General features: G+C 42.0%; 1 long non-coding RNA gene across 6 annotated transcripts in view; it reads left to right on the top strand.

The window, feature by feature from the left end:
• Nucleotides 1-283: 283 nt before the first annotated feature.
• Nucleotides 284-23,975, top strand: part of LOC110354907 (uncharacterized) — a 49,210-nt gene continuing 25,518 nt past the window's right edge. For all 6 annotated transcript variants that reach the window (XR_010474494.1, XR_010474490.1, XR_010474493.1 and 3 more), the window contains exons 1-2: nucleotides 284-663; nucleotides 8,269-8,432. This is a non-coding gene — a long non-coding RNA (uncharacterized LOC110354907). The remainder of the gene's footprint in view (nucleotides 664-8,268; nucleotides 8,433-23,975) is intronic.

The raw sequence follows: 23,975 nt of genomic DNA, 5'->3' as shown, positions 1-23,975 counted from the left end.
CGTCTCACATTTTAAGCTGCATCTTTCAATGCATTCCACACGAGACAATACTAATTTAAATTTCCACCTTTCTGAAACAGCACTCAATCATTTCTATATATCTGTATAATTTTTGCTAATTCAGTGGCCATGACTGGAAAGTCAGATGATTTCTTACTAGAGAAATACTAATGCTCTCTTGGAACAATGATGATTGCATTACTAATGTTGGAGCTGTGCACAAAGCAAACATTGTGCATTTTTTGTCAATTTGAGAATGGTGAACAAAAGACCAGATTCTGTTTAAGCAGATATGTACTAATAGTCATCTTAATGTTCTGTCTGAATACTGCTAAACTTAATGATAAGCAGACTCCTAAATTAGGTGGATGTCTTTTAATCTCTTTAGGCAAAAATGTTCCGCTCAGTATAAATAATTAAACGCCCAAACAGGGATTTCAGTCTAACTATTCTGCCTCCCAAGCAAGTGTCTTCCCAAGCTAATCTCACTTCCTTTTTGTGCGACCCAATAGCATTTAATTATTTATGCCAAGCGGAACAGCGTAGCTAGGAAAGATTGCAATAGCGTGCCTGTCTGCCGGCACTCTACAGTTCACGAGTTCCTGTGAGCCCCCCGGGGTGGAAAGTCTATAGGATCCCATTCCTGCTTCTGTGCATGGGAAGGTATGGGGTGAGTGGCCGCACTGTATGTTGTGGGTTTCCCCACAGCTTCTGGGTTTAAGGTGGCATATCATTCCTTCTGTCCTACTCTGCACTGGGTTCCAGAGGTGAAGGAGCCAAGGTGTGTGGTTCCCACTTGTGCTCAAGCACAAGCTGTTGGCATGGGTGGATATGTGCATGGGTAGAGACGGTAGTGTAGGTACCTCAGTGATTTCATGGATGGAAACATGGACCCTGAGAGAACCGGCATGCTTCTGTGGTTATGTGCAGTGGAGTAGCAAAGCAGGGATGTAAGACATCCGTCAGACATCTGAATCCCCCCTGGGGATCTGGCCCATGACTTGTAACACTGCTCAGATGCTGACTCCAGGGTATGTTTTCAGCACGTACCATTCTACGGACGGTAGCACCGCCAGCATGGTGGCTACCATAAGTAGCCACCCCAGCACCTTAGGGGTGTTGAATGAATTAGATTCTGCTTGGCGGGTGGAGAAGGAGGAATGTAGCCCCTTATCAAGTACCACTAACCTCATTTATCTAACCTGTCATATACAAATATCTTCAATAATATTATACTATTTCAGTCTTGGTGTAATAGAAGAAAAGTGAATAGAGCTGACCCAGAGAAGGACAGCAGCTGGCTATGTAGAGCCGTGCAGTAGCTGCATTTTCTGCTTCCATTTAGGTTACATGAACAGCTAGTTTGTTTTCTAATTTTCTTTGTTCCCTTGTAGAGGAAGAGATCAAAAGGCAGCAGATAAAATGACCTCAGTGCTTTAATAAATTGGTATCTTTTTTTAACATGAATCTTTTTGTGACAGTTTACAAAAGGTCTCAGCACTAGGCTCTTTGGCACATTGGTATTAAAAGAGAGAGAAGAAGAAAAGGGATTTTGTTGTGGGTTGTTTTTTTTGTTTGTTTGTTTTGTTTTTTCTTTTCTCCTTTCCTTTTCTCTTTCATATTTTCTTCCCCTTTGCCTAATTCTTGCTATCTAACCACCATTTAGGGGCTGTTGAATGCATCTAATGAAAACGTTAGTAATACATAATGTCTCAACGTGCCTCTCATAAATACCGAAGTTACCAAGCAGAAATCTATAGGATCAGATTACAATCCACCCTGTAAGTTAATTATATGGAGAGGGAAAGAGGGAGAGAGGGAGGGAGAGACATAGGAAAGGAGGGAGATTTCTCAGTCAAGGCCTCCTTCCCTTCCTGCAAAGGAGGAAGGGGAAGAAGCAGCTGCTCCGCATGGACCTGACACAGCCCCACGGAGGATGCCCACAGCAGAGTGTGGCTGGCATAGCTCCCTACCTCATGAGCATGATAAGGGACAGGGCTGTCATAATGCAATTGAGATTTAAAGGCTGTTTTTCATAAACAAACCTCACAGACCTGCCAAATCCAGGCAGTTCCTTTTGGTGCTGGGCCAGGGGCTGAAGCTCACTCTGCTCCCTTGCCCCAGGGCCACGTTGATCAGCAGAGGAGGCCACAAGCTCTGTGCAGAGCATCCCACATGTTACATGGGCAGGATGTACTACAACTGCCTAAAAGTTCCCATCTGCTCTTGTGCCATGTGGCCTGGCACCCTGCCATTGATGTCCCTCCTACCAGCAGCCAGGGTGACAGAAGTGCATGTGATGTATGGGGGTGGACCAGGTAGGGAATAACACGGTTGTCCTGCCCTGTGCTGCAAGCAAGGCTCCTGCACTAAAGACAGTCCAAGCTGAGCCAGCACATCTCAAACCTTGTTCAAAGCCTGCACCCAGATGTGACTATGTTGTGTAGATGATAGGCAAGTTCAAATCTGTGCACCTACTCAGCATGTAATATAGATGCAGTCAAGGTAGCTCAAAATAAGTAATATTTAAATGAAACAAAGCCAAAGATCCTGAGTTTGTGGTTTTGTTGAATATCCTTCTTTCACGCAGCAAAGCAAAGTGGCAACGGCTTCTGCACATCACTGTGAATAACACTCTGTAGAAGCAGCCCCCACTTACTCCATATGGGAAGGAAGAATGAGCGTGATACTGAAGTAATTTTCTCTTTCTCACCTCTCCTTAGTAATTTTTGACTATGGGCAAAGACCTGAAAATCAGTGGCATGTCTGTCTTCTTGCTTGTACTGCCCTTCTACAGCACACATGAGAAGACATGACGCTATTTACTTGCAAGGCAATAAACCGATTGTGAGTCTGCTCCCCACTCCTTGGAATATCTATAAGTGAGAAATGCAATTAATTCTGGAAGGAATCCTTCCTTCTGGCAGGCAGCCAGAGATAGCAGAGACGTAATAGCTTTTGAGCAGCCACAGCACAGAAATTGCATCCATTCACCAAGGGCACTCCCTCTGAGCTTCTGCTTTCTCGAAGTAATTGCAAATAATATCACTTGGATTCAGATAGCTGGAGGGGAAAGTCAGGCACCAATGAAGCATGAAACAGCCTGGCCCGAGACCTAAAATAATCCTGCGTAAAAATTCACAGCTGCCCGTTGTTAAAAATAAAAACAAGACTGTAATCCCCTCTGCTTCCCATCAATGAATTTCCTTTTGTCCCCCTTCCCACTCAGCCTGCTGTCCCCTTCCTGCACAGCTGCCTGTGCCCTACCAGATGCTAGATGCCCTCCCTCTGCTCTGCAGCACCCTGGAGACAAGGTGACACTGGTGTGGTGGCAAAGGGTGGCTGCCTCCCACTAAGCCACTGCTGCCTCCTTGGTGGGGGACTGTGGTACCCTGCTGATGGCAGGGATGGTGGCCCTCCATATGAGCAACACCCGCAGCTGCTCTCAACCCCTGTGTTTTTGGCTCCTTTGACCATGGGCCATTTTGGCACAGGGCATCCCCCCCTGAGGTTGTCACCTGCTCAGATGCAAGGCGTCTGGCTGTGAAGAGGTGATGCAAAAGCAGCCTGCACCTCTGGCCAGGCACTGTTTGATCTCTCTAAACAGGTTTCACGGAAAACACAGGGTTTGGCAGGAGAAAAAATCCAAATTTTTATTGAGCTCCCATCTTCCTTTGCCTTCTCTCAGCAAAAGAGATTCAGAACATTAATATATTTGTTTCAGTATTCTGACCTTAATATTATGGCTAAAATACATTATGGGAAGCAACCAGGAAGGGTGAGATGCAACAAAATCCAGTAAGAATTAAATTTAATAATGCCAGTTCATTGATGGACTAGATTCTGACCCTTTTCTCACACTAAGTAATGGCTCACTCCATGAACTGGCCCATTAAACTAGCCATGGAGTAGGCTGCGATGCCTCTTGAAAAGGAGAATGCTGGAAGAAATCCATGATATGACATACAAAACCACAGGTCATATGATGGCACCCTGACAAAAGTACCTTGCTGAAAGCCAGAAGCTGCTCCAAAGGAGCAAGGTGGACAGAGTCTCATCTGTCCAGAATATCTGCCCATCTTGTAATTCACATTACAGCAGCGCCTAACAGCAGCCACATCAAAACTAGAGCTTCACTGCCTTTGCTGTTGCAGATGTGCACAGTAATCTAGTCTCAGAGCCATTGTGATCCCAACTGATAACAGACATCAGAAGAAGATGAGAGATGATATTCTCCTCTGTATAATGAATCTCTAAACCAGGTAGGATGTCCTCAGTCTTGTGAACGGACTCAGCAACTTCCTTGTCAGATCATTTTTTCTATAGAAATACATCACTAAATCTAATAACACCTTGCACTTGTATAGCCTCCTCTGTGCAAAGATCACAAAATAGCTCTCAAAGGAAGGGAATCACCTCACTGAACATGGCCATCTGCAGTGCAGACATTTAAGCCTGCACTAGGTCACAGCCAGCAGAAAACCCGTTAATGCCATCAGCGGAGCACTGGCTACCAGATGTACAATGGGATTCATCTCACCTTCCAGTGAGTCACAAGGCACAGGAAAGAAATCTTCATGGTAGTAAGTCTGCTGAACAGCCCCTGTGGTCACAGGCAGCCCTGCTCACAGCAGCACTGGTGCAGTCCTGTTGGGCAAGGTCAGGAGAAAGTAGGGTGCCCACAGGGAAAGACTTTGCCCCCTGCTTCCCTGGCACTGCCCTGGAGCAGAAAGCACAGGCAAAGCCTTTTTTCAGAATGACAGGTTTGGTCAAAATCCTTCTTTGGCTGCTCAGGAGACCACTGTGATCCATCTCACATCCTCATGACTGCTGGAAGTCACCAGGCACTATCCTGCTCTTGAAGTGCCATGATGGTGCAAAGGTAAGGAAAATAAGCAGCTAAAAGAGCCTATTTGGCATAAGTAAGAAGTCACAGAGACTGTGTGTTACCTAAATCAGAGTGGCTAACCTCTTCATGATTTTTTATCTATACTATTGTGGTGCAAACTCCTTATCTAGCAGGCTGTGTGAGAGATGGTGGTCTGCCTCCCTACCCACAACTCTGGATGCTAGCCTCCTGCTCCTCCTTGCTTTGAGCACTTCCTTTGCCTCAGAAAGCAAAGCTGTCCTTTTTGCCATTTAACTCTTCAGTGGCAGACAACATGCATGAGATGATGTACATGCACATACAAGGCACATGCACATGCTGCACATATATATAACCGCATATAAATGCCCCGCACAGAAAACCAAGACCCAAGGCCTTGATGGGTCTTGACACCAATAACATATGCTGTGCACATTTCTCTGCCTCAGTTTCTTCACTACACTCAGACAGAGCAAAGTGAGCTCAGATTTGTCTTAACAACTTGTGGTTTTCATTCTCTGAGTTTAGGGACCCTGTCATAACTTCCCCCTCTAAATGCAAACTTGTCTATCCCATTTGCTTGGCTAAGGCTTCCCAGTTATTTCTGTGATCCTTCCTTCTGATTATCCACTAACACCTGGCTCTGTGCTGCTCCTGGTAACTTTCCACTCTTTTAAACCACACTCCTCACACACAACCTGGAAAAACTGGTTTGTGTTAAGCTTTAGGTAACCCTTTGTGCCAAGCCTAATTCTAACTCAATAGCTGAACATTATGGTTTAATGGCCAAGGATTGTTCCCAGCAGTGGAGTTAAAGAGCATTTGGGGAGGAAAGGAAAGAGAGGAATTCAGACTCACAGTTACATTTGGCTGAAAACTTCCTATAAAGTTTATGTTAAGATTCACTTCATACATTTACAGGGAGCTATTTGCAAGGAAGTGCACCAGGTGTACTAGTGTGTCATTACTAGTTAGAAAGCTTTTATTTGGCTTGGGATTGAGTTGTTCCAAAAACAGGTGACTGGAGGCCAGTCACACGCTTGAGCAGTGCATCACTATTAATACTGTTATTAGGGAAAAGTTGTACACTCCCAGAATAGAGTCTGGAATAAGTCTGCATAAACTATGTGTGGAACAGTGCCAGAGGAGACCAAGTCTTGTTGTGATTTTACCTTCCTGAGCCACTTGCCTTCACCATCTCTACTTAAAATACAGTCTGAGTCAATGCTAAAAATCAAACAGAAATGTTACTGTATTTACAGAGACTGTTCTATTGCCACAGTTTGCATCATTGTACAGGTGACCTGAACTCCCTGAATGCTTGGCTACAACAAAGCAGGCTCGCACAGACCCATCCTTCTGCTGTAGGAAGCTGAGCGCTCCCAAGGAAACACAGCTAGAGGTTCACAGGATGTTGGTCAAGGGATGTCTGCGTGGGATGCAAGTAACCTACAAAAGGCTACAAACAGACTGAAATCAAGGCAGGAAGCATCTGTGGGGGTCACTGAGGTGCCACGGAGAAGTTCTCTGAGTTCTCTGATGTTCTCTGAGTCATGGAATTTTTAAATGAAGTGTAGGGATAGCTTTTAACTAAAAGTATTTCTACCTCTCATTGGTACTGCAACTGGTCAAATTAGATCCCATGTCAAGCCAGAAAAAGCAATTTGAATCTGAAACACAGGGGAGATCTAGACCTGTACACTATTAGATACTTGACGTCTGAGAGGCAAATGGCCTGGTATGGAGAAAGTGGACTATAGATTCATGGAGGGAGTGTGATTTAGAGGAAGTCTAATACCCATGCAAGTAAACCTCTGTGAAGTTCTCCAAGATGTTTCAAACTGGACACAAATCCAAGTGAAACTATCCACTCCTTTAGCCATTACATTTTTTGCCTTTAGACCCTTAACCTTTCGAATTCCAAGCTTTTCAACAGGTGACAGCTTTATAGGCTTGCTTTTCTTCCCCATTCTATCTGTTCTAAGCACCAGTACAGCTCACCATCCACTGCTGATTCTTCTGTGCAAGCTGTTCCAATGATGACCAGGCTGTAACCATGAATACTTGACTCTCATATTTTTAATTCAAGAAACATACATTGGCCTTTTTTTTTTTTTTTTCTTGATAGTGGTGCTGTCTGTATTAAGTAGTACTGTCATTTCTCAGGGATAAACTGTCCATCCTTCCAATGCAATTAATGTCAGGAGGCAAGCTGTCTTTATCTGGGAAAAATGGGAGAAATAACCTGACACTAAGACAAAGGAAATTCGGTTCCTCTCTCAGCTCTGACTGAAAATTGTTCTCTGGAAATGAACACAGATCGCAACAAACAGTAAGTCATCTTTAAAAGAAATCTGGAGAAGGCACCAGATAACGTGTTGCACAGTACAAGCCTAAGCTGAGGCCAAGACGATCAAGTACATTTTTTCCATTTCTCACTTCCGTGATTCTATAGTACATGAGATCACCTTCCTTTTTGTAAATTATATAAACTTCTGCACTGACTATTGTTTCCCTGAGGTCCAAAGACTACACTTTTCTGTGTATTGATCTTAAGTTAACCCTGTGCTGCAAATGTGTCCTAGATTTGTTCAAGTTCTTCCATTTTTGTTTCCCTGATTAGAACTATGTCAGAAATTGATTTTTCTCCTTGGATATAGTGCAGTCTTCATTATGCAGTGAAGACATTGTTAAACCTGCAAGACTGTGCATGTAGGAAAAACAAATTAAGAGGTCAGTGTATAATGATAGATCCTGTCAGAAGGCTTCTTAAGAGAGGAAAAGCTATCAGGTAAGGTGAGAAAGCATAATCTTTCCCTCTAAAAAAATGGCTTTTTTATTTAAGCAAGGCTGTTAGAAATCAGCAGCAATGGCACAGAAACAACAACAGCATCTACAAGGGAAGTAGTATTGTTCTATGTCTGTGAGAGCCATCAGACTTAATAAAAGTTTCACCTGATCTACATTCTCTTTTTATTAAGACTTGAAGAACAAAAGGCACATGTGAGGGAGCCTGAAGTGATTTTCCTTTGGGAATATAACAAAAGTGCCAGCATCTATGAATCTACTTGTTTGTGTAGGATGTTTTATACCTGAAATAAATAAGTGGGAGGAAGGTGATCAACTATATTCATTAGCTGGTATTTGGAGAGGAAACCTGTGCCTGGTAAGTATTCAGTAGCATAACACAGAGATCAGACACTGAGGTTGGGGCACAGCAGAAGAACAACAACTCAGATCCAGCTAAAGCTCAGCATGTCCAAAATTGGTTTGGAAATTAAAGGTGGTCATATTCAAAATTTAGAAACTAGATTGAAATTGATTAAATAAAACTGGTGCTGAGTAACACACTGTTCCTGTAAGATAATAATTTTGGTTTTGTTGTTGATTTGGCTTTGCAGGGGGCTGCTTTGGCAACAGGACTCACATTGATGTCAGTAAATGCAGTTGCAGTATCTGACCTACGTTAGCTGATAAGCCAAGGTGGTGACACAAAGGGAGAGGCTGCACTGCAAGAAGCATCTTGCAACACAATGCTCAGGACACTTTCAGATCAAGATCAAAGGTAAAGCTTTAGCTTCAAATCGCAGGCTTCCCACTCATGTAAAAAGTGTCTTGTAGAGAATTCTTTACTTATTCAGTACTTCATTTATTATATAGCCTCTCATCATCCTTAGAAGTACAGGTTCCCATGATAAGCCTTCGCAAATATATCTGATTATTACAATGCAATCGTTACTGTATTTAAAATACGTCTTCAAACAGAAGACTAGGAATAATTCGCAAATCAGTATTCCTTGGTCTATTTCAGAGTCCAAACTTTATGAAGCATGGGCCTTGCACCTGAAATAATGCCTAGTAGACTTTCAGCTTAGTTGTCAAAGATCATTTCAATTACTAAGGGGTATATTGGCATGATAATAAAGTGCCCACCTATGCCTTTCCACTGACTGCACACTAGCTGCTAGCCAGGCAGCTGCAAATTTTGGACAGGCCAGGTACAGTCTGGGATTCATAGATGCTCATCTAATGCCAGCCGCAAGTGTCCTTAGTACCTCATCATAGTATCTTCAACCTGTGCCAGAGGAACATACCCCTTTTTGCTCACAATCTACGCAGTGTTACTGCAGGTGGGTAGTGGAAGAACGTTTACAAAGAGCAGAATATATATGAAATACCTGAAAATATGAGCTTGAGCCAGAATAAAAATAATAACCACATCCTTTCCATGCATTACATCAAACCCAAAATGTAATGTACTTTTCAGAAATTATTTTTTTGCTTTTACAGAAGTAGATTTTGAGTCTCTCAAAATGCTACAGCCAGACTGAAATTCTAGAAATCAGATGCCATATCTACTGTCTCAGTTCTCTACCCCATTCATGGTTATACTTAAACATCTTAAAAATGTGTTTATCAAGCCTAATATTTGTGATGCAAGGCTCTGTCTTAAAATGAAAGGCCTGCCATTCACATGGCTGCAACTTGCAAAGAGCTTTTTATTCAGTGCTTCATTCATTATATTGCATGCGGTAGTCATTACAGGCAATTGTCTGCTGGTGCTACCCACACCTTGGCTGTTTGTACAATATGAGTCACTCGCTGCGAGCAGCAACTCCAAGCAGAATTTTTTCGTCCTGCAGTAGCCACATACATTGTTCCAGATTACCTCCTTTCCTTTTGAGTAGGCAGAATTAGTAAAGTGCAATTAGTGATAATGTCATTTGTCCCCGGGCTGATAATTTTTCTCAAAGCCTTTATTCTTTCCAGCACCTCACATATTACATCAGTAAAGCTACTGGAGTACTGAATGGAGCATGTAATAGGCACAGATCCCAAAAGAAAGATGCATCTCTCCTGCTGAAAGAAAGAATATTGGCCCACCAGAGTTTGATTCAATGTGTAAAAATATTTCTATGCATATAACATGTAATTTAGTCTAATTCCACTTCTCTCTTGTGAAAATAATGTCATACTCTGTATTGAGAGGGAACAGATTATTCTGCACCTTTCTCTTTCGCTCTCAGTGCTAGAAGACAATGCAGAAGGAAAACAGAAAATGCCTTGTCCTTTTCATAAAACTATCTATTTGCAAGCATTCATTCTAAAAACCTGAGTGTTGGAGACACCAGACTATCAGGCAATTAATCTTCAGTGTCTGCTGTTTTATTTTCTACCTTTTCCCCTGCTCCAGTTTCTGGTATAGATGCGATCTCTCTCCCTTTCCATTTACCTCAAATATAAACAAAGTGGATGGGTGTTTTGATTGAGCAAATGATTTGTAACACCTCAAATAAATGAGAGGGTGCCTATTCCTACTTTTCTCATGAGTAGAGCAGGGTAAAATAACTTTATACCCTTCTTGTGAAGCTGTATTTCAGCTCTTTTATGATAATTTGACTCAGACTCAAATGGTATAGAGATTTATGTGAAGTTAACACACACTGTTCCTCCTAGTCCTGGCATCTGTCCTCACACGGATGCTTTTGGACAGCACTCTTTTAACCCTGTGTGGAAATTACAGAAAATTAGCAATGGTTTTATATGACAAGCCAGATACAAATAACTCATAGTGTTTCGTTGATCTGATGTGTTTTATTGTGCTTTCCCCCAGCTCTCCCCCCATTCCCTTTGTTACAAAAGCAATATTTAAAAGATAGATTTGCTCATGTGAAAAACTGAACCTGAAGAACAGCAATCTGTTGCCAGATGGCAAAACACACCTGCCCCTCTGAGGTAGTTGGGACTGGCCCGTGAATGAAACTGTGCTTACCAGCAGATAAGGCTGAAACCCAATCTGGAGATTTGCTCCAAACAAGGTAAACTGAGAGTACAGCACTCATAATCTCTACCAAAGTGACATCATGATGGGAGGAGCAGTGCTTTATTTGCTGTTGATCTTGAAAAGCATGTTGGCTGCAGAATTGCCACAATTTCATCTGTTTGTTCACACTTTTCCCCTATCAAATCACCCAGGATTTTGACGCAGAACATGCATATTCAGCAAGGACAGGTATCCTTTATCAGTTTCTCTTGTGTTCCAAGGGTGCACACTGCTGTCTTCTTTAAATCTCTAAGAGAGGGTGGCAGTGCATCATAGTCAGAAGCAGATTCAGAAAAACAGAATGAAGGAGGTTTTCTTTCCAAAAGCCAAGTTCAAAGAGACAACTACAGCTGTACAGCATAGAGCACAACCAAGTGCTCCACTGCTGTTGCTGCTACCACCTATGTGGCACCAGGGTGGCTGAGCCACCTTCCTTGCTGTAGAGCCTGCCCAGCCCACTCATCACTGCCAACATCCCCTCCTGTGGACCCCAAAAGCAGAAGGTCCTAGCCCAGGAGCCAGGTCTTTGCTGTCACCAGATCTTCCTGGCTCCCCAGAGGAGCACTCCCTCTGGGAAGTCCTGAGGTGCTGATGAGTATCAGCAGCATGGTGTTGAGCCCCTGGGGGAAATAGCTGCTCCCAGATGCAGACAGGGTCATCCATCTGCAGCCCAGAGTGTCATTGCACCAAGATTTGTTCTCCTCAGTAGCTAAGGTAGTTTCGCTTGTGTAGTAAAACCAAGCACAAGTTAGCTCTTTTGTTCAGAGCTCCTGAGGGACACCAGTGCCCACCTAACACCAGGTTTGTCATGTCAGTCAGAACCATGAGCCCTGCCTGTGGCTCCTTTTGCCTTTCTTAACCTACGGTCATATTCCAGTGCCCTGGCACTGCAGGGATTTGACAGCAAGATAGCCAGGACAGCTACTGCATGGCAAAACCAGACTTCTATTTTGGCATGGAGGACAAAGCAGACTGTTAACTTGGAGAGATTTTTAATCTGGAGAGTCACTGAAACAAAACCTGCTAGTGTAATTAAAAGTGGTGAGTCCTTGTCTAGTTGGGGAGAGATGGGAGGGACTATAGGAAGTCCTGTGGGCTGAAGTTGTGCACTGTGAACAGATGGGTGCCAGCTGCTCACACCGACTGGTCCTGATGGTCCCTGACAGGTCACTTCTGTGAGGAAGAAGAATAACTAGATAAGTCAGATGTCCTTTGATGCAATTGCACCTATTTACAAAGAAGATAGTTTCAAACCTCCTTTGACCAGGCCTCAGCCATAACAAGTGCTCCCAGTTTTACTTTTTCAAACCCATACCATCAGTCCTGGGCCAGGCAATGCTGGTGCTTGTTTTTTGTCTCTGTTCCTCAGGTATTTACTCTGCCTGTGAACAGTAGAAAAAAAACACAAAAAGAAGAACAAAACAAAACAAAACAAAAAACCCGAAACCAAAACCATGCCTATTTCACCCTGTCTTTCTCCCAGTATCAGTAAAAATGCTTTACCATCAATACAAATTCAGGAATAACCTCAAATATACTTTTAAGTTTAGGCAGCAATTTAAGTGTGTTTTGGCTATGGGCCAAGCTGGGCAGGAGGGCAGGATTCCCCTGTCTGCAGATGTTTACAAAGCAGGCTCTGGTATGTGCATTAGTCACTCTGACTCCTCTTTATAGCAGAGAGGAACAAATGTTTCCAGGGAAGGATTCATCTGACCTACTGTTTCACTGACCTACTATAGGTGAGTTTCATCACACCCTTGCAATATACTTCTCTCCCTAGTTGCAGTGGGAGCCCAGGGCGATTAGCTCAGCTGCTTTACAGACATCTGAAGTCATCTGAAATGAACCTTTACTAGGGAACCAGGCCTCAGATACAGCAGACATCGGATATCGCTTACCTACCCTAATTCTGATGAGGTGTCAGCTTTTAGTATTTTGTTTATGCTCCCTTAATCTGCTGTGTCTGTTCAGCTGGGGCTGAATACTACTAAGTCTCTGGAGCTTCTATACTGCTATTTTTGTGTCCCCCTACAGAGAAGGCTGCATTTCTTGGTAGGGTGAAGTGTCTGATCTTTACCTAGACAGAATTTTTGTGATGCTCTGGTGGCATGTGAATGTTCCTGGGAACCAAGAACAAAAGGTGAGAAGTGCAAACTTTACGTGGTGTTTACTAATATATCAGGTAACGTAGCACAGGCACAGCCATAGCAAGGGAGAGATGTCCCCTCTGTAACTAATGACTCTCCTTGTAAATAATCCCTCATGGAAAGACCCTGAAGGGGTCTTTCCTGCACCTAAAGGCTTCTCGTTTCTGCCATTTACATTGGTTGGCTTAAGAAAACATATTGCTATTCCTGACATACCTTTCACTGCCTGTACCCTTAGGCCATCGCAGCCGTAATGACACTATACTACTGCTAAATCTTTTGGATGTGACCACACCCCCAGTGTAGGATTTTTCTCAAAAGCAGAGAAGATGGAGGAAGGCAAATGACACTCCCTACACAATGCTTGGAAGGAAAAACATGTGTAGAAGTGATTCTTTGATTTTGTGATAATGGGAGAATATCTCGGGCTCGGGAGCAACAGCAAGTACAGGTAGAGGCTTCTCTTCATCAGTTAATTCACTCAGAGGAAGAAAAAAGAAGAAGTACTCAGAGGAAGAGAAAAAGAATAGCAAAATTTGGGATAGAGGACGTGAGGAAATTATCATGTGGAGACGCTTTGACTGTTGAGATAAATACACATTTCCACAAACTCCAGACCATTAAGCTGGACTACTACTGCTCAGGACATCCTTTGCTATAGATACTGTACTGTGCAAGGCATTGCTAAGCCCTGCCGCACCAGTTCCCACTGCTCCTTCTTCAGGGGAGCATTTCTGATTTCACTTATTCACAGCAACATTAACAGACCCTGTCAGGTCAGATCCTTTAGCAGTACTGTGTCCCAGCTTCAGACACCCTCTCCTTTCCCCTCTGCAAGCTGTACCTTGCTCTTTGCTGTAAAGCCTCCCTAAGGTTTGAAGGAATGAGAGTGTTGCAAGAGCATCACGGCCTGTTAGGAAAGAGTAACAAGATAACAAGATCACACTCCTCAGGCACCCCTGCAAAGATTTCTCTTCGAACTGCAAGAATTTTAAGCCATCTTGCAATAAGCTGCATTGGAAAATGTCTGATATTTCCTATCAGCTTTTTCTTAGCCTGCAGCTTGTTGGGTTTTGACACGTTTGATCTTGCTTGATTATTTGTTTCTATTCTGCCAGCAATATTGTTCTAAGAAGTGCACCTTTCTGACAAAACTTCTCTCTTGATTTCACTACACACCTTTCCAACTGTAATCTCTAAATGAGTTAGTTTGATGGAAGATATTTTTATCTGCTGGTGCTTATAAGAGTCAAAGAAGAACATGTGATGTTTGTTTTTTTTTCCCTTTCCTGAAAATGCCAATTCAATACAACTAGATTTGGGTTTGTGTTTTAATTGAAATTGTAATGTTTTGAGGAGCTCTACAAGAATAAAGATGTAATCAGTAGCCATTGAGAAAAAATGTTGCTTGTAAATAACATCATCCTAGGTGGTTTTCCTCCACCAAGGAATTAAAGAGGAAGCAAGATGCAGTCCTGTCTCCATAAATACTGCTTTATTTCAGCTTGTTTAGAATACCTTGTGTAAGTTTCAGCATCTATATTTCTTCACCTCTATGGAGATTACAACAAAGCAGCTGTTAGCAGAGCTTGCCACATGTTTCCTGATGGAGTAAAATAAATGTCGCCCTACGAGATGGCTCAGCTTTTCATCGCTGGATTTAAAATCCTTTTTTTTTTTTTTTTTGGTCAAATGCATTTACCCAACCACTCTGAAGGGAGAGAGAAAAATTTTGTGCCTTGATAAACCCAGTTGCACTCAGAAGTGCTGTCAGCAGCAAGACTGTTGCAGAACGATGGCCACAGTAGGGGTCATAGTTTTACTCTCACTCTGCAGACCCACTGTTTTGTGCATCAGCAAGTAAGGAGACTGGGTAGAGTAGACTGGATAGCTGGCAAGCTTGTTATATGTTGATGAAGAAGACAGGAAAAGGAAATAGTGTTCAACAATTATTTTATTAAATTGTCCTACCTCCTACATGTTGATTCACCAGAAAATGTTGCAAGAGCATTTTGATGTCATTGGTGTCCTTGAAACCTTAAAAATCTGGTTGTCCAAGAACCCAGTTAGCCATGGAGAGGCAATAAATAAATCAGTGTGGTGTACATCTATATTCAGCCAATGAGTACATTGTATGCAGTATGACCTCTAGCACAGTTAGACACAGACATTAGATGTTCAGTTAGAAACAGATGCTAGCACTGAACTAATAAAAAACATGTCCAACAAGAGTCTTGCCAATCACTGTGTAAGAAATGTTGCCTCCAGCAAATTAAAGGTTATACAGCATGACATGGATTTTATGAAGCTGTCTGCCCCAGTGTCAGGGGGTGCATACCCCACTGCTTCTGTGCTGGGGAGTGGAAGAGGTGCAGACAGTGTGGCCACCCCACAGTGCTCTGGTGGATCCCTCAGCCCACCCACACACATGGCAGCACTGTTGCAATGTGAAAGCTCTCAGCATTTGGAAAGGACACTGTGGAACTTGAATGGAAAATAAGTCAGACTGAGCAGCCACATCTATTTCTGATCTGTGTGCAAAAATCTTTTGTGGCCTCCTGCCCAAGTTATATCAATTGGTCTAAAAAAACCCTTTAAACTTTCTTCACAGTGTTTGCTTCTAAGTCTTCAGGCCATCCAAGCTCCATCAATACTATTGCTTCAATAGCAGTCATTGTGCATTTTTTTGAATTAATGGAAATTGAAAGAAAAAGTGTCAAATGCCAGGTTTGACATGCCACTGTCACCAGAAATTCGTGAACTGACTACTGGTGTGAAAAGAGACAATTAATTCCAGACAGTAGGAAGTTGGTGGTAAGAGCTCATGGAACATTTTCACATGTCTAGTAATTTCTGGTGTTTCCATTTTTAAAGTGTCTTGATTTTAAGAATATGCAATTCTCCAATGACTGAATTTCATGAAACTTTAAAAACTCTAAAAGAAATACAGTAAAACTGAAGCAGCGAGAGATCATATCCCTTTAAAAAAAAAAAAAAAATCAAGTCAGTGTTGCTGCATGTGCACGTTTGTTCTTATTACAGAACAGCTTTACTAGCTTTGCTAGCCTGGGTAACTCATGCACAGCACTGCCCTGTGCCAGAGAGACATAGGCTTTTTTCTCCCCTGAACTAAAAGAACAAAGTACCTAATATACCATTGGGGACAGATGTTATATTCATTTTAGAGCTCAGAGAATTGAGGTTGCCAGGTATGTCAGTGATGGAATTGGGAGCATTCATCCTGATTTCACACTTACTTTCAAATCACCTCTTCCCAGTTCAAAAGGCAGCATCTAATTTATAACACTTTTTTAAGAGGTATGACATCTTCCACCACTGTCACACCAGCAGAGAATCTGTAGGAGCAGCATAGCTTTTCTACTGAAAGTATCTACCATTGCTGTAGGGGGCCTAGTGAAAACCCAACATCTGACTCCTAAAATACCAATAAACACATTGTGGTTATTCAGTAACTAGCCTGAGAGAATGTTTTGTAAATGATCATACCTGCAAGTGTGGATCCTTCAGTCAATGTTCCCTTTTCTGTTCAGCTGGTTGCTGAGGCTGTGTGTATATCCTATGTGCAGGAGGTGCAGGGAACCCTGTGCTGAAAGCCAAGCATGTGTCACCTCCTAGATGCATCACTTCTCTGTAGAAGCACTTTGGGGACAGCCTGTGGATGTCTGTCTGGGCTGTGCCAGTCTGCACGAAGCCTCAGGTGCTCTAGGCAGCCTGCTCTGGTCATAGCAGGGGCCAGGTTTTAAATATGCTACTTACACAAAGGGCAGTCTGTTCTTGAGGGCAGCGCCAGAACCATTCCTGGTACATAAGGCAAAGAGTGTTCAAGAAATATTTCCCACCCTCCTAATAATCCTCTTAGGTCCATTTGGTTGCAAACTTCAGTGCAGTTACAATCGTTTATATCAGAGGGAAGGCAGATCCCTGCTCATGCCTACCATGTGATAACAGGGAAAAAAAACGTATTCTGCACTTGACAGCTGTAGAGAAGGAAACAGATCAAAGCTCCTGCCTGACCACTTGGGAGTGAACATCAGAATAGATCTCCAAGGAAATGATGGTATTTGCCATGTGTTGATGGAGCCTTTTGGCCATCGTTCTGCTGCAGCAAGAATATTTTGTGAAATGGAAGAACGAAATATCTGTTCTCATCCCTCTGAGGTTGAAGGCAATGGGGAAACTTGTCAAGGACATGATACGTGAAACAGAAGCAGATTTGCATGGTTAAGATTTTCCAGTTAAACTGTTCTGAGGAGTGTCTCATCTAAGTAGATTCCTGAATGGTCTAAGAGATGGAAACAGTTTTCTCCAGTCTTACTAAAGCTTTGGCAAAATAATGCATTTCAATCACTTTTCCTAGAAAGCAAACAACTAGCTCGAGATAAAGTACAATGAAAGAAGTATCCAGAAGGAAATGTCATGCATCTGAATGTGCTTACTGATACCCTATTAAATTATTATGGTACAGAAAAGCTTTTTTTTTAATGGTAGCAAATAGCTTATAAGAAGCTGTACTCTTCTGGGTTTGGAGAACTGTTGAAGGTCTAGGAGGAGTTCTGGACAAGTGAAGGATGCTGTACTGTCATTGCCTGAATTTACAGCAAGGACCTTATCTTCCCTACAAGTTTCTCTCACACTTAGTCTTTCTGTAGAGGCTTCCCACAGATGTTCATCCACCTTTACACCAGTGTCAGAGCTATGAAAAGAAAGCTGCACCATTTAATTTTGAAAGCAATGTTAGGCCATGAAGCTCTCTTATTGTATGTTGTTATCATAAGGCAGATTGGATGAAATTTTGTAGCAAACAGCACTCATACCTCTTCAAACATCAGAGTCCTCCAATCCTTTTCCATATCTGTATATTAACAGCCTGCCCTTCCCATGTTTTGACTCCTATTCAGACATGTCATGTCCTCATAACCTTAAATAAAATGAATTCATGTCTGCATCCATACCCCATCATGCCAACTTTTCCAGCCTTGGCGGAACAATGAAGAAAATCCATCTGTGGACCAGATTTTCCCCGGTCTGAAACTCTCCAGTTATTGCACTGTTAATAGCTATGGAAATTATTTAACATACCCAGAAACCAATAGTGATGCTTTTATTTAATAATTCTACCTTAACATCAAATTAGCATACTCTTAAAGTATTTCCTTGCTAACCGGATTACAAAAAGAGTTACTTATTTTTTCCAGCTGACAGTTAGCATGTTGACACTCTCTCTGCTTAGTAACAGAAGTCACATGAGATTACTGGGAGCAGGAAGCAAACACATTTCTGTGAAGAGTGAGAGTAGGGCATTGTTAGCAGTCCCAGAGTGGAGTCTGGCCCCTATTGACTGCTATCCTCTGAGGTTTCTTGCATCAGCAACAGCCCTCTCGAGTTTCTCCATCTCTTTTCAGAATTGATCTGAAAACCTTTTTGCTCTGCAGCTAGCCAGTTACCATTTTAATCTTCTCATCTTTTCTTTGCACACTCAAAAGTACTAATTAAATCAGTAAAGCTTTTGTAGATATAATTTGAAAGCACAATACTAAATAAAACTGCACTGCCCTTGGTCGCATGCTAAATTAGAAGATTGTGTAAAACTGGCAGTCAAACAGAAGGGTATTTGGACTGCTCTTATCTCAAACCTAGAATAAGGACATCATTAGAGACAGTTGTTGCCGGGAAGTCAGTGCTTGTCCTCATTTTAACTTACAATACACTACAATACCAATTTGAATATGTTGAGAGCATGAATGATCTAACGGTAAGAAGGGCACCAACTATTCTCAGCAGCTTGAATGGAAATAGCAGGTGTCTGGTACTTTTCTGGCCCTAAGACAGTAATCAGTCACAGATAATTGATTACTTTCAGATCCAAGAAAGTGGTTTGCAAGGGATTATATTTTCAGTGTCCTGTACAAGCTTAACATTATCTGCGCAGGAGGAACCAGTTTTCTGAAGCATCAACCACACAACTAGTCATTTTTGATCATTTGAGCCATCCCTGTACCCACTACACTTGTGTGTTCAAACTTCTGGGCAATTACTAATTACGCCATCTAACTGCAACACAGCTGCTTCCATTCCCTCTATTAAACTGTATTCATCTCTTATTATTAAACAAAATGTAGGGCAGGAAAATAGAAAGAGATTTTCTTATGCATCTGTCTCTTTCAGGACGAATTCCTTTCCTGAACAAGTACAGCTATGTCTATAATCACAGAAAATATAGAGTATCACAAGACTACCCATATTCATTTTGAAGACCTATCTAGCAGTGAATTATCTTCTGTTTTGTCAAAATGGGCATGAATGCACATTAAGCACAGCATGACTCATGGGCAGAGCAATATGGAAAACTGCCCTTTTGGAGGCTTATCTGGCTCCACAGAAGTGCCTGTAAAGAACGCCACCAACTTTAGCAATGGTTTAAGAGCCGGAATCAGTTACCAAGAAGATAAGCACTAATGCAACATAGCAAAATGAAAACAGTGACTGAGTCTGGAAAGCAAACAGGAGTCCTGCCACAGCAGCCCCAGCATGGAGTAGCCCCAGCCCTTCTGTCAACCAGGCAATGGGGAGAGGTGCTAGTCTGGGCCACTCCAGGAACTGTTTCACTCTTTAACCCAGCTCAAAATCATCCCAGCAGAAAAGGTGGCTATTTTTCTGCAGGTGAATGGGTTAAATCAGCTCATGTTAAGTCGCCTGCCAGCTCACATATCTCAGTAAACGCAAGACATGGCTACATTGTGTGGACAAGAAGATGAGAGGGTGAAGGAGATGAAGTGAGACTTCCCCTCCCCTTCAGTAACCATTAGCTCTTAAATTGGCTCAGCTACATACGTCATGGCAACCAAAGTTCTCAATCTAACTAAACAGAGATAACCAAAACAGTTCTCCATTTTGTCAGGAGAAAGGAAAAAAAAAAAAAAAAAAAGGCAAGCAAACAAACAACAAACAAACAAAGCAAAACAACAACAACAAAGCCAAAAGCCAAACAACCAAAAAAGCCCCCCACAAACACTCAGAACCTGTGAGAAATTGTCTATAAGCACTGGTCTGATGCTGTCACTGTCCCTTCTCATTGATTTATCTACAGAAATGTATATGAGGTCATCCACATTAATGCCCATGGAAGACTATCTGTTCTAGCAAAGGGCTGCCAGAAATAGACTCATGTTCAAGAATCAGGTAGGAAGCGGCCTTTTATGAAGTTGATCATCTCTTTGTGAAAAATGTCATTTTGTCTTTCTTAAAGTTGCTCTTGTCAAATTTAGGGAATAATTTCTGCTGAAATCAATTGCCAAGGCATGTTCCTGGGCAGTCTAGGTTCAACTCCAGAGCCAGTCCCTGAAAGAAGCTGTCTGCTTCCCTGGAAAAAGTGCTCCCTAACAGGCAAGGCAGCTGAGTTAATCCCTTTCCTATCTCTTTTGTCAATGAGGTTTGAAGACAAGTTCAAAGCAGATGCTACACCCCTGTGTGTCTTCTCTGGAGGCCCCAACACTTGCTTCTTCAGAACACGGTGGATGAGGAATCTGCTGCTGCAGAGATGAGTCGCTGTGGGCAGAGGAGAGCTCTGCAGTCTGATCTCCACTGGAGTGCCCTACCTGCTAGGGCCTTGTGTAGGAGGTTTGTTTGCATCTCCTTATCCGCTCAGTAGCTGATGATTAAATCTGATCTGTCTGTTCCAACAACCAGCTTTTCATCAGAAATAACCTGGTTGGGAAAAGAACGGCTTTGTCTGAAGCTGAATGATATATTTTGTTCAGCCCACAGACAAAAAAAAAAAAAAAAGCCCAATAAACTGAGCTGAGATGGACAAAATTATTTTTTCCCTTCAATTTTTTGGTTCAGCTGCCATACTGGAAAATCAATTATTTTCATAGCTCAACATCAGTCACTCCTATTTATAGAAATTATAGTCATACAATCTGAGAACAGATTTCCCCTGCTGTTACATTGGCTTTAACTTCCAGGGAAGCCAATGTAGATGAACTCTTTGGGAAAAATAAGTCCCTGGAGTAGAGAACCTGACACTCCCCTACCATGAATAACAAACAGCAAGTGTTAGAATGATTAGTCACAGTGAACAGCTTATGCGAAATAACCATTGATTGAAATTTCCTTGCTTAAAAGAATTCAGAAATATAATTAGCTCCAAATGCCATGACCTATTGAAAGAACTTGTTGGTCTTTGACGGTAGACAAAAATGTGTGCTGCTCTGATTTTGCTAGGAGGTTTTATATAGTGTAATCCCCACTCTTGGAATAGGGTTATCTGGTTACAAGGGTATAGTTTATTCCCTTATGAAATTAAACTATACAGGTTAAGAACTTAAAACTGATGTGTGATTGGATTTTGTTTCCTGCACAGTCTCAAAGTCAACCGATGTCATCAAATACCACATTGCCTGTCTGTAGCAGCACCCTGCATGCCAGTACCGCATGATATTTCCAGTGAAAAACTGTTGCCCTGGGATTTGGATCATCCCTGGAAGTGTGTTTACCCATCTGCAGCACTGGCAAATGTCAGTGTTTTGTAGAGCCTCCCATTAGCCTGGCTGGCCTTGTAATGATGGGAGCAGACAGAACAGCTAGCTGTGGCCCCTCTGGGCTCTTTTGTCTCTAAAGCAGTCGTGACTGGTGGTCAGGTTGGACCAGGCCAAGGGCTGCTGCCTACCAGAGACAATTTGTAGGCCCAGTACCAAGTCCTGGGGTCATCACTGAAGCTGCTTCTAGGATGCGATAGCAATCATTGCACGTGCAGCTGTGCTCAGAGCTGTATCACTGCAAGCTAAGTCCTCTCATAAAACCCAGCATTCCCTCAGGACTGCATTTATGTTAGTTTATACACCTGTGGAAACCAGGCCTAAATGCTTATGTAGACAATGAGATGTGTTTGCTTTCTGTTTGTATTAATGCATGAGAATAGTCTTAGACCCCAGCATAAGAATGGCTTATTTTGTATTATTTTCTATTGTTCTATTTAAAATTAAGCACAAAATAAAACAATCCCAAACCACAAAACTCTTCATTAAGTCAAAGAAGGTTTGATTGTTGTGGCCTTTTGAAGATGTTCACATATTTAGAAGTCACAGGCTCAGTTTACATGGGTTCACCTTTCTCAGAAGGAAGTTTTCTTCTTTTAAAATACATTTGAACTGAGATCTTCATCATGGGCAGCTCTGCACAGTGGGTAGAAAATGAGCTGCATCCATCAAAAGATTTATTTAGTTACAAGTAGCATACTCAGAAAGCATTATGCCGGTTGTGCCTCTGTCAGTCATGGCCCAGAGGGTTCAATTAGTGTTAGGGGGGTTACCTGCTGACCTTTCATTTTTCTCTACACTTGGATTTTCATTCTGACTGATGAAGCCACATGTCAGTATAATTTTACCAGCATCTGTAAGAGGGTGCCCACTGCAACCTCCGCCTTACATTAGTCTCCTTTGATCTTTGACTGAAACATGCCACACCATCAAGCCAGAAGAAAATTCCATTTCCTTCTTTGATCTGCATCCTCATGACCTGATGAGGAGAGCAAGTCTGCATTTTATGACATTACAGACAAATCCCTTGTGGGTATAAGTCATCCTCACTGGGCTCTCATTCCATAGGGCCTGACTCATGGGAATTACACCTCACCTACACCAGTTCAGCCCCTCACGTACCTGTAGTTGGATAAATAACTGACCAAGCCTGCAACTGTAATAATGCTATCTGTGTTACATAAAATTATCAAATCATTGACAAAATTCAACTCAGTAGGCTAAAGATCATTCTGACATATGAAATTATTTGACAATGTGTTAAAATTCAGTCATAAAATATTTAACCACAAGCCTACAGTAGCTTTACGAGGCAAGCTCATTTCAGCTTTCTAGCAGAAAACGAAGTAGGAATATCGTTAGAACATATGTCCTTAAAAGCTTATTTGTCTTACTCTAAGAATGGAACAGCTGAACTGAACAAATAAGGTCAAAGAGCTTATGGAGCAAAGAGAGAGATACTGGGATGCAAGTTAAATTTAATGTTTTTTGTTATCTATCTCAAATTCTCCCTGTAGGCTCAATCGGACAGTGTTGGTGGGCAGTGAAATAAGTTTTTTGGGTCTCCTCAGATACAGTTTCTTGGTATCATTCTTTATAATTTATTTACCACCCTTGCCTTACTCAGGGTTTTTTTTCTTAAGTTGTCAGTTTTTATGTCAGGTGAACTCAGATGGCAAGGCTTAGATTTTTAAGGCTCCTTAGACTGTTTTCCATTCAGTGTTGCAAGACTAAGTAGCTTTCAGTGGGATATAGGAGATGAAATGTCTAAGAAATGATTAAAATGGGACTCAGTTGTCAAAACCACTCAGGCCATGCAATGTTTTTATGATTTGTGGGATTTGTGGCTTTAAGAGCCTTTGGAAATGAGACCGTGATTTTGCTTTATATTAATACAGCACCCATCAAAAGGAACTGTACTCTATGATTGCTGCTGATATGATATGGTTCAGTGACATTCTGCCACATCCTTCCAGTTAAAAACACCTTTCCAAGGATGTCTTACAGTATGTTAGTGGAACACCTAATTTGTTGTTTCAGCTAAGCCAGCCCCAACTTATTCAGTCTAGCCAGTTTGCAAATAAATTCTCCGGCCATCACTGACATTGCTGCATCTAAAAGTTGTTGTAAAAATCTCTTTGAAATGGTAACCCTAAGCTGGGGCCTTTCCATAGCTTCAAAGGCATGATGACCCAATCTGAATTTCTTTGAAATATTCAATTTGAATAAAAACTAGCCAAGCACCAACATGTTCAGCTTGTTATCAGTTAGCTCTGACCAGTAGAAACTTTGAAGTGTTAATTGTTTAGCTGGACAAAGCTGCAGACTTTACTGGTTCTGCAGGAAGCAAAGATTAACAATTTTACATCTGTTCGAAGAGAGAAAATTTTAAGAAAGCACTCAGAAAAATACCAGGCATTATTTCCAAGACTCAAGTGTTTACAGAGTTGTAACAAGAAAAAAAAAAGTAAAATCTTTACTTCCACAGAAACAATAGTTAGAGCCTGTGACTATATTGGAGACAACAAACTTTGCTTGTATAGTGACCTGCACATTGAACTTTTTATTCAGTCTGCACA

The sequence above is a fragment of the Columba livia genome, chromosome 1, assembly GCF_036013475.1.
Source record: "Columba livia isolate bColLiv1 breed racing homer chromosome 1, bColLiv1.pat.W.v2, whole genome shotgun sequence".
Classification (NCBI taxonomy): Eukaryota; Metazoa; Chordata; class Aves; order Columbiformes; family Columbidae; genus Columba; species Columba livia.
This window is presented reverse-complemented; position numbering and strand designations above follow the sequence as displayed.